Source organism: Anas platyrhynchos, chromosome 4, assembly GCF_047663525.1.
Source record: "Anas platyrhynchos isolate ZD024472 breed Pekin duck chromosome 4, IASCAAS_PekinDuck_T2T, whole genome shotgun sequence".
NCBI classification, from domain to species: Eukaryota; Metazoa; Chordata; class Aves; order Anseriformes; family Anatidae; genus Anas; species Anas platyrhynchos.
In genome coordinates, this window is record NC_092590.1 from 1,432,077 (window position 1) to 1,444,464 (window position 12,388).

Below are 12,388 nucleotides of genomic sequence, written 5' to 3' on the forward strand. Positions count from 1 at the left end.
GACATCAGCAATAGGACCTCAGGAATAGGACCTCAGCATTGAGACCTCAGCAATAGGACCTCAGCAATAGGACCTCAGCCTTGTGACCTCAGCAATAGGACCTCAGAAATAGCACCTCAGCATTGTGACCTCAGCAATAGGACCTCAGCATTGTGACCTCAGCAATAAGACCTCAGAATTGTGACCTCAGCAATAGGACCTCAGCAATAGGACCTCAGCAATAGGACCTCATCATTGTGACCTCAGCAATAGGACCTCAGCAATAGGACCTCAGAACTGTGACCTCTGCATTGTGACCTCAGCAATAGGACCTCAGCAACAGGACATCAGCAATAGGACCTCAGCTATAGGACCTCAGCTATAGGACCTCAGCATTGTGACCTCAGCAATAAGACCTCAGCAATAGGACCTCAGCATTGTGACCTCAGCAATACGACCTCAGCAATAGGACCTCAGCAATAGGACATCAGCATTGTGACCTCAGGAATAGGACCTCAGCATTGTGACCTCAGGAATAGGACCTCAGCAATAGGACCTCAGCATTGTGACCTCAGCAATAGGACCTCAGCAATAAGACCTCAGCAATAAGACCTCAGCATTGTGACCTCAGTAATAGGACCTCAGCAATAGAACCTCAGCATTGTGACCTCAGCAATAGGACCTCAGCATTGTGACATCAGCAATAAGACCTCAGCATTGTGACCTCAGCAATAGGACCTCAGCAATAGGACCTCAGCATTGTGACCTCAGCATTGTGACCTCAGCATTGTGACCTCAGCAATAGGACCTCAGCAATAGGACCTCAGCAATAGGACGGCAGCAATCGTACCTCAGCAATAGGACCTCAACATTGTGACCTCAGCAGTAGGACCTCAGCATTGTGACCTCAGCAATAGGACCTCAGCAATAGAACCTCAGCATTGTGATATCAGCATTGTTACCTCAGCAATAGGACCTCAGCAATAGGACCTCAGCAATAGGACCTCAGCATTGAGACCTCAGCAATAGGACCTCAGCAATAGGACCTCAGCATTGTGACCTCAGCAATAGGACCTCAGCAAGAGGACCTCAGCAAGAGGACCAGAGCAAGAGGACCAGAGCAAGAGGACCTCAGCAATAGGACCTCAGCAATAGGACCTCAGCATTGTGACATCAGCAATAAGACCTCAGCATTGTGACCTCAGCAATAGGACCTCAGCACTGTGACCAAAGCAATAGGACCTCAGCATTGTGACCTCTTCATTGTGACCTCAGCAATAGGACCTCAGCAATAGGACCTCAGCAATAGGACCTTAGCAATAGGACCTTAGCAATAGGACCTAATCATTGTGACCTCAGCAATAGGACCTCAGAACTGTGACCTCTGCATTGTGACCTCAGCAGTAGGACCTCAGCAATAGGACCTCAGCATCATGATCTCAGCATTGTGACCTCAGCAATAGGACCTCAGCAATAGGACCTCAGCAATAGGACATCAGCAATAGGACCTCAGGAATAGGACCTCAGCATTGAGACCTCAGCAATAGGACCTCAGCAATAGGACCTCAGCCTTGTGACCTCAGCATTGTGACCTCAGCATTGTGACCTCAGCATTGTGACCTCAGCAATAGGACCTCAGCAATAGGACCTCAGCAATAGGACGGCAGCAATCGTACCTCAGCAATAGGACCTCAGCATTGTGACCTCAGCAGTAGGACCTCAGCATTGTGACCTCAGCAATAGGACCTCAGCAATAGAACCTCAGCATTGTGATATCAGCATTGTTACCTCAGCAATAGGACCTCAGCAATAGGACCTCAGCAATAGGACCTCAGCATTGTGACCTCAGCAATAGGACCTCAGCAATAGGACCTCAGCATTGTGACCTCAGCAATAGGACCTCAGCAAGAGGACCTCAGCAAGAGGACCAGAGCAATAGGACCTCAGCAATAGGACCTCAGCAATAGGACCTCAGCATTGTGACATCAGCAATAAGACCTCAGCATTGTGACCTCAGCAATAGGACCTCAGCACTGTGACCTCTTCATTGTGACCTCAGCAATAGGACCTCAGCAATAGGACCTCAGCAATAGGACCTTAGCAATAGGACCTCATCATTGTGACCTCAGCAATAGGACCTCAGCAATAGGACCTCAGAACTGTGACCTCTGCATTGTGACCTCAGCAGTAGGACCTCAGCAATAGGACCTCAGCATCGTGATCTCAGCATTGTGACCTCAGCAATAGGACCTCAGCAATAGGACATCAGCAATAGGACCTCAGCATTGAGGCCTCAGCAATAGGACCTCAGCAATAGGACCTCAGAAATAGCACCTCAGCATTGTGACCTCAGCAATAGGACCTCAGCATTGTGACCTCAGCAATAAGACCTCAGAATTGTGACCTCAGCAATAGGACCTCAGCAATAGGACCTCAGCAATAGGACCTCATCATTGTGACCTCAGCAATAGGACCTCAGCAATAGGACCTCAGAACTGTAACCTCTGCATTGTGACCTCAGCAATAGGACCTCAGCAATAGGACCTCAGCATCGTGATCTCAGCATTGTGACCTCAGCAATAGGACCTCAGCAATAGGACCCCAGCAATAGGACATCAACAATAGGACCTCAGGAATAGGACCTCAGCATTGAGACCTCAGCATTTTGACCTCAGCAATAGGACCTCAGCAATAGGACCTCAGCCTTGTGACCTCAGCAATAGGACCTCAGAAATAGCACCTCAGCATTGTGAGCTCAGCAATAGGACCTCAGCATTGTGACCTCAGGAATAAGACCTCAGCATTGTGACCTCAGCAATAGGACCTCAGCAATAGGACCTCAGTACTAGGACCTCAGCAATAGGACCTCAGCAATAGAACCACAGTATTGTGACCTCAGCAATTGGACCTCAGCATTGTGACCTCAGCATTGTAACCTCAGAAATAGGACCTCAGCAATAGGACCTCAGCAATAGGACCTCAGCCTTGAGACCGCAGCAATAGAACCTCAGCAATAGGACCTCAGCAATAGGACCTCAGCAATAGGACCTCAGCATTGTGACCTCAGCAATAGGACATCAGCAATAGGACCTCAGCATTGTGACCTCAGCAATAGGACGTCAGCATTTCGACCTCAGCAATAGGACCTCAGCAATAGGACCTCAGCAATAGGACCTCAGCAATAGGACCTCAGCTATAGGACCTCAGCATTGTGACCTCAGCATTGTGAACTCAGCAATAAGACCTCAGAAATAGGACCTCAGAATTAGGACCTCAGCATTGTGACCTCAGTAAAAGGACCTCAGCAATAGGACCTCAGCATTGTGACCTCAGGAATAGGACCTCAGCATTGTGACCTCAGCAATAGGACATAAACAATAGGACCTCAGCATTGTGACCTCAGCATTGTGACTTCAGCAATAGGACCTCAGCATTGTGACCTCAGCAATAGGACCTCAGCAATAGGACCTCAGCATTGTGACCTCAGCACTAGGACCTCAGCATTGTGACATCAGCATTGTGACATCTGCAATAAGACCTCAGCATTCTGACCTCAGTAATAGGACTTCAGCATTGTGACCTCAGCAACAGGACCTCAGCAACAGGACATCAGCATTGTGACCTCAGCAATAGGACCTCAGCTATAGGACCTCAGCATTGTGACCTCAGCAATAAGACCTCAGCAATAGGACCTCAGCATTGTGACCTCAGCAATACGACCTCAGCAATAGGACCTCAGCAATAGGACCTCAGCATTGTGACCTCAGGAATAGGACCTCAGCATTGTGACCTCAGCAATAGGACATCAGCAATAGGACCTCAGCATTGTGACCTCAGCATTGTGACCTCAGCAATAGGACCTCAGCAGTAAGACCTCAGCAATAAGACCTCAGCATTGTGACCTCAGTAATAGGACCTCAGCAATAGAACCTCAGCATTGTGACCTCAGCAATAGGACCTCAGCATTGTGACATCAGCAATAAGACCTCAGCATTGTGACCTCAGCAATAGGACCTCAGCATTGTGACCTCAGCAATAGGACCTCAGCAATAGGACCTCAGCATTGTGACCTCAGCATTGTGACCTCAGCATTGTGACCTCAGCATTGTGACCTCAGCAATAGGACCTCAGCAATAGGACGGCAGCAATCGTACCTCAGCAATAGGACCTCAGCATTGTGACCTCAGCAGTAGGACCTCAGCATTGTGACCTCAGCAATAGGACCTCAGCAATAGAACCTCAGCATTGTGATATCAGCATTGTGATATCAGCATTGTGACCTCAGCAATAGGACCTCAGCAATAGGACCTCAGCATTGTGACCTCAGCAATAGGACCTCAGCATTGTGACCTCAGCAATAGGACCTCAGCAAGAGGACCTCAGCAAGAGGACCAGAGCAAGAGGACCAGAGCAATAGGACCTCAGCAATAGGACCTCAGCAATAGGACCTCAGCATTGTGACATCAGCAATAAGACCTCAGCATTGTGACCTCAGCAATAGGACCTCAGCACTGTGACCTCAGCAATAGGACCTCAGCATTGTGACCTCAGCAATAGGACCTCAGCACTAGGACCTCAGCATTGTTACCTCAGGAATAGGACCTCAGCATTGTGACCTCAGCATTGTGACCTCAGCATTGTGACCTCAGCAATAGGACCTCAGCAATAGGACCTCAGCAATAGGACCTCAGCAATAGGACCTCAGCAATCGTACCTCAGCAATAGGACCTCAGCATTGTGACCTCAGCAATAGGACCTCAGCATTGTGACCTCAGCAATAGGACCTCAGCAATATGACCTCAGAACTGTGACCTCTGCATTGTGACCTCAGCAATAGGACCTCAGCAATAGGACCTCAGCATCGTGATCTCAGCATTGTGACCTCAGCAATAGGACCTCAGCAATAGGACATCAGCAATAGGACCTCAGCAAGAGAACCACAGTATTGTGACCTCAGCAATAGGACCTCAGCATTGTGACCTCAGCATTGTAACCTCAGAAATAGGACCTCAGCAATAGGACCTCAGCAATAAGACCTCAGCCTTGAGACCGCAGCAATAGGACCTCAGCAATAGGACCTCAGCAATAGGACCTCAGCAATAGGACCTCAGCATTGTGACCTCAGCAATAGGACGTCAGCATTTCGACCTCAGCAATAGGACCTCAGCAATAGGACCTCAGCATTGTGACCTCAGCAATAGGACCTCAGCAATAGGACCTCAGCATTGTGACCTCAGCAATAGGACCTCAGCATTGTGACATCAGCATTGTGACATCAGCAATAAGACCTGAGCATTGTGACCTCAGTAATAGGACTTCAGCATTGTGACCTCAGCAATAGGACCTCAGCAATAGGACATCAGCATTGTGACATCAGCAATAAGACCTCAGCATTGTGACCTCAGTAATAGGACTTCAGCATTGTGACCTCAGCAACAGGACATCAGCAATAGGACCTCAGCTATAGGACCTCAGCTATAGGACCTCAGCTATAGGACCTCAGCATTGTGACCTCAGCAATAAGACCTCAGCAATAGGACCTCAGCATTGTGACCTCAGCAATAGGACCTCAGCAATAGGACCTCAGCAATAGGACCTCAGCAATAGGACCTCAGGAATAGGACCTCAGCATTGTGACCTCAGGAATAGGACCTCAGCAATAGGACCTCAGCAATAGGACCTCAGCATTGTGACCTCAGCATTGTGACCTCAGCATTGTGACCTCAGCAATAAGACCTCAGCATTGTGACCTCAGTAATAGGACCTCAGCAATAGAACCTCAGCATTGTGACCTCAGCAATAGGACCTCAGCAATAGGACCTCAGCAATAGGACCTCAGCAATAGGACCTCAGCAATAGGACCTCAGCATTGTGACATCAGCAATAAGACCTCAGCATTGTGACCTCAGCAATAGGACCTCAGCATTGTGACCTCAGCAATAGGACCTCAGCAATAGGACCTCAGCATTGTGACCTCAGCATTGTGACCTCAGCAATAGGACCTCAGCAATAGGACCTCAGCATTGTGACCTCAGCAATAGGACCTCAGCAATAGAAACTCAGCATTGTAATATCAGCATTGTGACCTCAGCAATAGGACCTCAGCAATAGGACCTCAGCATTGTGACCTCAGCATTGTGACCTCAGCAATAGGACCTCAGCAATAGGACCTCAGCAATAGGACCTCAGCAATAGGACGGCAGCAATCGTACCTCAGCAATAGGACCTCAGCATTGTGACCTCAGCAGTAGGACCTCAGCATTGTGACCTCAGCAATAGGACCTCAGCAATAGAACCTCAGCAATAGGACCTCAGCATTGTGACATCAGCAATAAGACCTCAGCATTGTGACCTCAGCAATAGGACCTCAGCACTGTGACCTCAGCAATAGGACCTCAGCATTGTGACCTCAGCAATAGGACCTCAGCACTAGGACCTCAGCATTGTTACCTCAGGAATAGGACCTCAGCATTGTGACCTCAGCATTGTGACCTCAGCAATAGGACCTCAGCAATAGGACCTCAGCAATAGGACCTCAGCAATAGGACCTCAGCAATAGGACCTCAGAAATAGGACCTCAGAAATAGGACCTCAGCAAGAGGATCTCAGCAATAGGACCTCAGGAATAGGACCTCTGCATTGTGACCTCAGCATTGTGACCTCAGCAATAAGACCTCAGCATTTTGACCTCAGCAATAGGACATAAGCATTTTGACCTCAGCAATAGTCCATCAGCAATAGGACCTCAGCAATAGGACCTCAGCATTGAGACCTCAGCAATAGGACCTCAGCAATAGGACCTCAGCCTTGTGACCTCAGCAATAGGACCTCAGCATTGTGACCTCAGCAGTAGGACCTCAGCATTGTGACCTCAGCAATAGGACCTCAGCAATAGAACCTCAGCAATAGGACCTCAGCATTGTGACATCAGCAATAAGACCTCAGCATTGTGACCTCAGCAATAGGACCTCAGCACTGTGACCTCAGCAATAGGACCTCAGCATTGTGACCTCAGCAATAGGACCTCAGCACTAGGACCTCAGCATTGTTACCTCAGGAATAGGACCTCAGCATTGTGACCTCAGCATTGTGACCTCAGCAATAGGACCTCAGCAATAGGACCTCAGCAATAGGACCTCAGCAATAGGACCTCAGAAATAGGACCTCAGCAAGAGGATCTCAGCAATAGGACCTCAGGAATAGGACCTCTGCATTGTGACCTCAGCAATAGGACCTCAGCAATAGGACCTCAGCAATAGGACATCAGCAATAGGACCTCAGGAATAGGACCTTAGCATTGAGACCTCAGCATTTTGACCTCAGCAATAGGACCTCAGCAATAGGACCTCAGCCTTGTGACCTCAGCAATAGGACCTCAGAAATAGCACCTCAGCATTGTGAGCTCAGCAATAGGACCTCAGCATTGTGACCTCAGGAATAAGACCTCAGCATTGTGACCTCAGCAATAGGACCTCAGCAATAGGACCTCAGCAATAGGACCTCAGCATTGTGACCTCAGCATTGTGACCTCAGTACTAGGACCTCAGCAATAGGACCTCAGCAATAGAACCACTGTATTGTGACCTCAGCAATTGGACCTCAGCATTGTGACCTTAGCATTTTAACCTCAGAAATAGGACCTCAGCAATAGGACCTCAGCAATAAGACCTCAGCCTTGAGACCGCAGCAATAGGACCTCAGCAATAGGACCTCAGCATTGTGACCTCAGCAATAGGACATCAGCAATAGGACCTCAGCATTGTGACCTCAGCAATAGGACGTCAGCATTTCGACCTCAGCAATAGGACCTCAGCAATAGGACCTCAGCAATAGGACCTCAGCTATAGGACCTCAGCATTGTGACATCAGCATTGTGACCTCAGCAATAAGACCTCAGAAATAGGACCTCAGAAATAGGACCTCAGCATTGTGACCTCAGTAAAAGGACCTCAGCAATAGGACCTCAGCAATAGGACCTCAGCATTGAGACCTCAGGAATAGGACCTCAGCATTGTGACCTCAGCAATAGGACATAAACAATAGGACCTCAGCATTGTGACCTCAGCATTGTGACTTCAGCAATAGGACCTCAGCATTGTGACCTCAGCAATAGGACCTCAGCATTGTGACCACAGCAATAGGACCTCAGCATTGTGACATCAGCATTGTGACATCAGCAATAAGACCTCAGCATTGTGACCTCAGTAATAGGACTTCAGCATTGTGACCTCAGCAATAGGACCTCAGCAATAGGACATCAGCATTGTGACATCAGCAATAAGACCTCAGCATTGTGACCTCAGTAATAGGACTTCAGCATTGTGACCTCAGCAATAGGACCTCAGCAACAGGACATCAGCACTAGGACCTCAGCTATAGGACCTCAGCTATAGGACCTCAGCATTGTGACCTCAGCAATAAGACCTCAGCAGTAGGACCTCAGCATTGTGACCTCAGCAATACGACCTCAGCAATAGGACCTCAGCAATAGGACCTCAGCATTGTGACCTCAGGAATAGGACCTCAGCATTGTGACCTCAGGAATAGGACCTCAGCAATAGGACCTCAGCATTGTGACCTCAGCAATAGGACCTCAGCAATAAGACCTCAGCAATAAGACCTCAGCATTGTGACCTCAGTAATAGGACCTCAGCAATAGAACCTCAGCATTGTGACCTCAGCAATAGGACCTCAGCATTGTGACATCAGCAATAAGACCTCAGCATTGTGACCTCAGCAATAGGACCTCAGCAATAGGACCTCAGCATTGTGACCTCAGCATTGTGACCTCAGCATTGTGACCTCAGCATTGTGACCTCAGCAATAGGACCTCAGCAATAGGACCTCAGCAATAGGACCTCAGCAATAGGACGGCAGCAATCGTACCTCAGCAATAGGACCTCAACATTGTGACCTCAGCAGTAGGACCTCAGCATTGTGACCTCAGCAATAGGACCTCAGCAATAGAACCTCAGCATTGTGATATCAGCATTGTTACCTCAGCAATAGGACCTCAGCAATAGGACCTCAGCAATAGGACCTCAGCATTGAGACCTCAGCAATAGGACCTCAGCAATAGGACCTCAGCATTGTGACCTCAGCATTAGGACCTCAGCAAGAGGACCTCAGCAAGAGGACCAGAGCAAGAGGACCAGAGCAAGAGGACCTCAGCAATAGGACCTCAGCAATAGGACCTCAGCATTGTGACATCAGCAATAAGACCTCAGCATTGTGACCTCAGCAATAGGACCTCAGCACTGTGACCTCAGCAATAGGACCTCAGCATTGTGACCTCTTCATTGTGACCTCAGCAATAGGACCTCAGCAATAGGACCTCAGCAATAGGACCTTAGCAATAGGACCTAATCATTGTGACCTCAGCAATAGGACCTCAGCAATAGGACCTCAGAACTGTGACCTCTGCATTGTGACCTCAGCAGTAGGACCTCAGCAATAGGACCTCAGCATCGTGATCTCAGCATTGTGACCTCAGCAATAGGACCTCAGCAATAGGACCTCAGCAATAGGACATCAGCAATAGGACCTCAGGAATAGGACCTCAGCATTGAGACCTCAGCAATAGGACCTCAGCCTTGTGACTTCAGCATTGTGACCTCAGCATTGTGACCTCAGCATTGTGACCTCAGCAATAGGACCTCAGCATTGTGACCTCAGCAATAGGACCTCAGCATTGTGACCTCAGCATTGTGACCTCAGCATTGTGACCTCAGCATTGTGACCTCAGCATTGTGACCTCAGCAATAGGACCTCAGCAATAGGACGGCAGCAATCGTACCTCAGCAATAGGACCTCAGCAGTAGGACCTCAGCATTGTGACCTCAGCAATAGGACCTCAGCATTGTGATATCAGCATTGTGATATCAGCATTGTGACCTCAGCAATAGGACCTCAGCAATAGGACCTCAGCATTGTGACCTCAGCAATAGGACCTCAGCATTGTGACCTCAGCAATAGGACCTCAGCAAGAGGACCTCAGCAAGAGGACCAGAGCAAGAGGACCAGAGCAATAGGACCTCAGCAATAGGACCTCAGCAATAGGACCTCAGCATTGTGACATCAGCAATAAGACCTCAGCATTGTGACCTCAGCAATAGGACCTCAGCACTGTGACCTCAGCAATAGGACCTCAGCATTGTGACCTCAGCAATAGGACCTCAGCACTAGGACCTCAGCATTGTTACCTCAGGAATAGGACCTCAGCATTGTGACCTCAGCATTGTGACCTCAGCATTGTGACCTCAGCATTGTGACCTCAGCAATAGGACCTCAGCAATAGGACCTCAGCAATAGGACCTCAGCAATCGTACCTCAGCAATAGGACCTCAGCATTGTGACCTCAGCAATAGGACCTCAGCATTGTGACCTCAGCAATAGGACCTCAGCAATAGGACCTCAGAACTGTGACCTCTGCATTGTGACCTCAGCAATAGGACCTCAGCAATAGGACCTCAGCATCGTGATCTCAGCATTGTGACCTCAGCAATAGGACCTCAGCAATAGGACATCAGCAATAGGACCTCAGGAATAGGACCTCAGCATTGAGACCTCAGCATTTTGACCTCAGCAATAGGACCTCAGCCTTGTGACCTCAGCAATAGGACCTCAGAAATAGCACCTCAGCATTGTGACCTCAGCAATAGGACCTCAGCATTGTGACCTCAGGAATAAGACCTCAGCATTGTGACCTCAGCAATAGGACCTCAGCAATAGGACCTCAGCAATAGGACCTCAGCATTGTGACCTCAGCATTGTGACCTCAGCATTGTGACCTCAGCAATAGGACCTCAGCAAGAGAACCACAGTATTGTGACCTCAGCAATAGGACCTCAGCATTGTGACCTCAGCATTGTAACCTCAGAAATAGGACCTCAGCAATAGGACCTCAGCAATAAGACCTCAGCCTTGAGACCGCAGCAATAGGACCTCAGCAATAGGACCTCAGCAATAGGACCTCAGCAATAGGACCTCAGCATTGTGACCTCAGCAATAGGACGTCAGCATTTCGACCTCAGCAATAGGACCTCAGCAATAGGACCTCAGCAATAGGACCTCAGCATTGTGACCTCAGCATTGTGACCTCAGCAATAGGACCTCAGCATTGTGACCTCAGCAATAGGACCTCAGCATTGTGACATCAGCATTGTGACATCAGCAATAAGACCTGAGCATTGTGACCTCAGTAATAGGACTTCAGCATTGTGACCTCAGCAATAGGACCTCAGCAATAGGACATCAGCATTGTGACATCAGCAATAAGACCTCAGCATTGTGACCTCAGTAATAGGACTTCAGCATTGTGACCTCAGCAACAGGACATCAGCAATAGGACCTCAGCTATAGGACCTCAGCTATAGGACCTCAGCTATAGGACCTCAGCATTGTGACCTCAGCAATAAGACCTCAGCAATAGGACCTCAGCATTGTGACCTCAGCAATAGGACCTCAGCAATAGGACCTCAGCAATAGGACCTCAGCATTGTGACCTCAGGAATAGGACCTCAGCATTGTGACCTCAGGAATAGGACCTCAGCAATAGGACATCAGCAATAGGACCTCAGCATTGTGACCTCAGCATTGTGACCTCAGCATTGTGACCTCAGCAATAAGACCTCAGCATTGTGACCTCAGTAATAGGACCTCAGCAATAGAACCTCAGCATTGTGACCTCAGCAATAGGACCTCAGCAATAGGACCTCAGGAATAGGACCTCAGCAATAGGACCTCAGCAATAGGACCTCAGCATTGTGACATCAGCAATAAGACCTCAGCATTGTGACATCATCAATAGGACCTCAGCATTGTGACCTCAGCAATAGGACCTCAGCAATAGGACCTCAGCATTGTGACCTCAGCATTGTGACCTCAGCAATAGGACCTCAGCAATAGGACCTCAGCAATAGGACCTCAGCAATAGGACCGCAGCAATCGTACCTCAGCAATAGGACCTCAGCATTGTGACCTCAGCAATAGGACCTCAGCAATAGAAACTCAGCATTGTAATATCAGCATTGTGACCTCAGCAATAGGACCTCAGCAATAGGACCTCAGCATTGTGACCTCAGCATTGTGACCTCAGCAATAGGACCTCAGCAATAGGACCTCAGCAATAGGACGGCAGCAATCGTACCTCAGCAATAGGACCTCAGCATTGTGACCTCAGCAGTAGGACCTCAGCATTGTGACCTCAGCAATAGGACCTCAGCAATAGAACCTCAGCAATAGGACCTCAGCATTGTGACATCAGCAATAAGACCTCAGCATTGTGACCTCAGCAATAGGACCTCAGCACTGTGACCTCAGCAATAGGACCTCAGCATTGTGACCTCAGCAATAGGACCTCAGCACTAGGACCTCAGCATTGTTACCTCAGGAATAGGACCTCAGCATT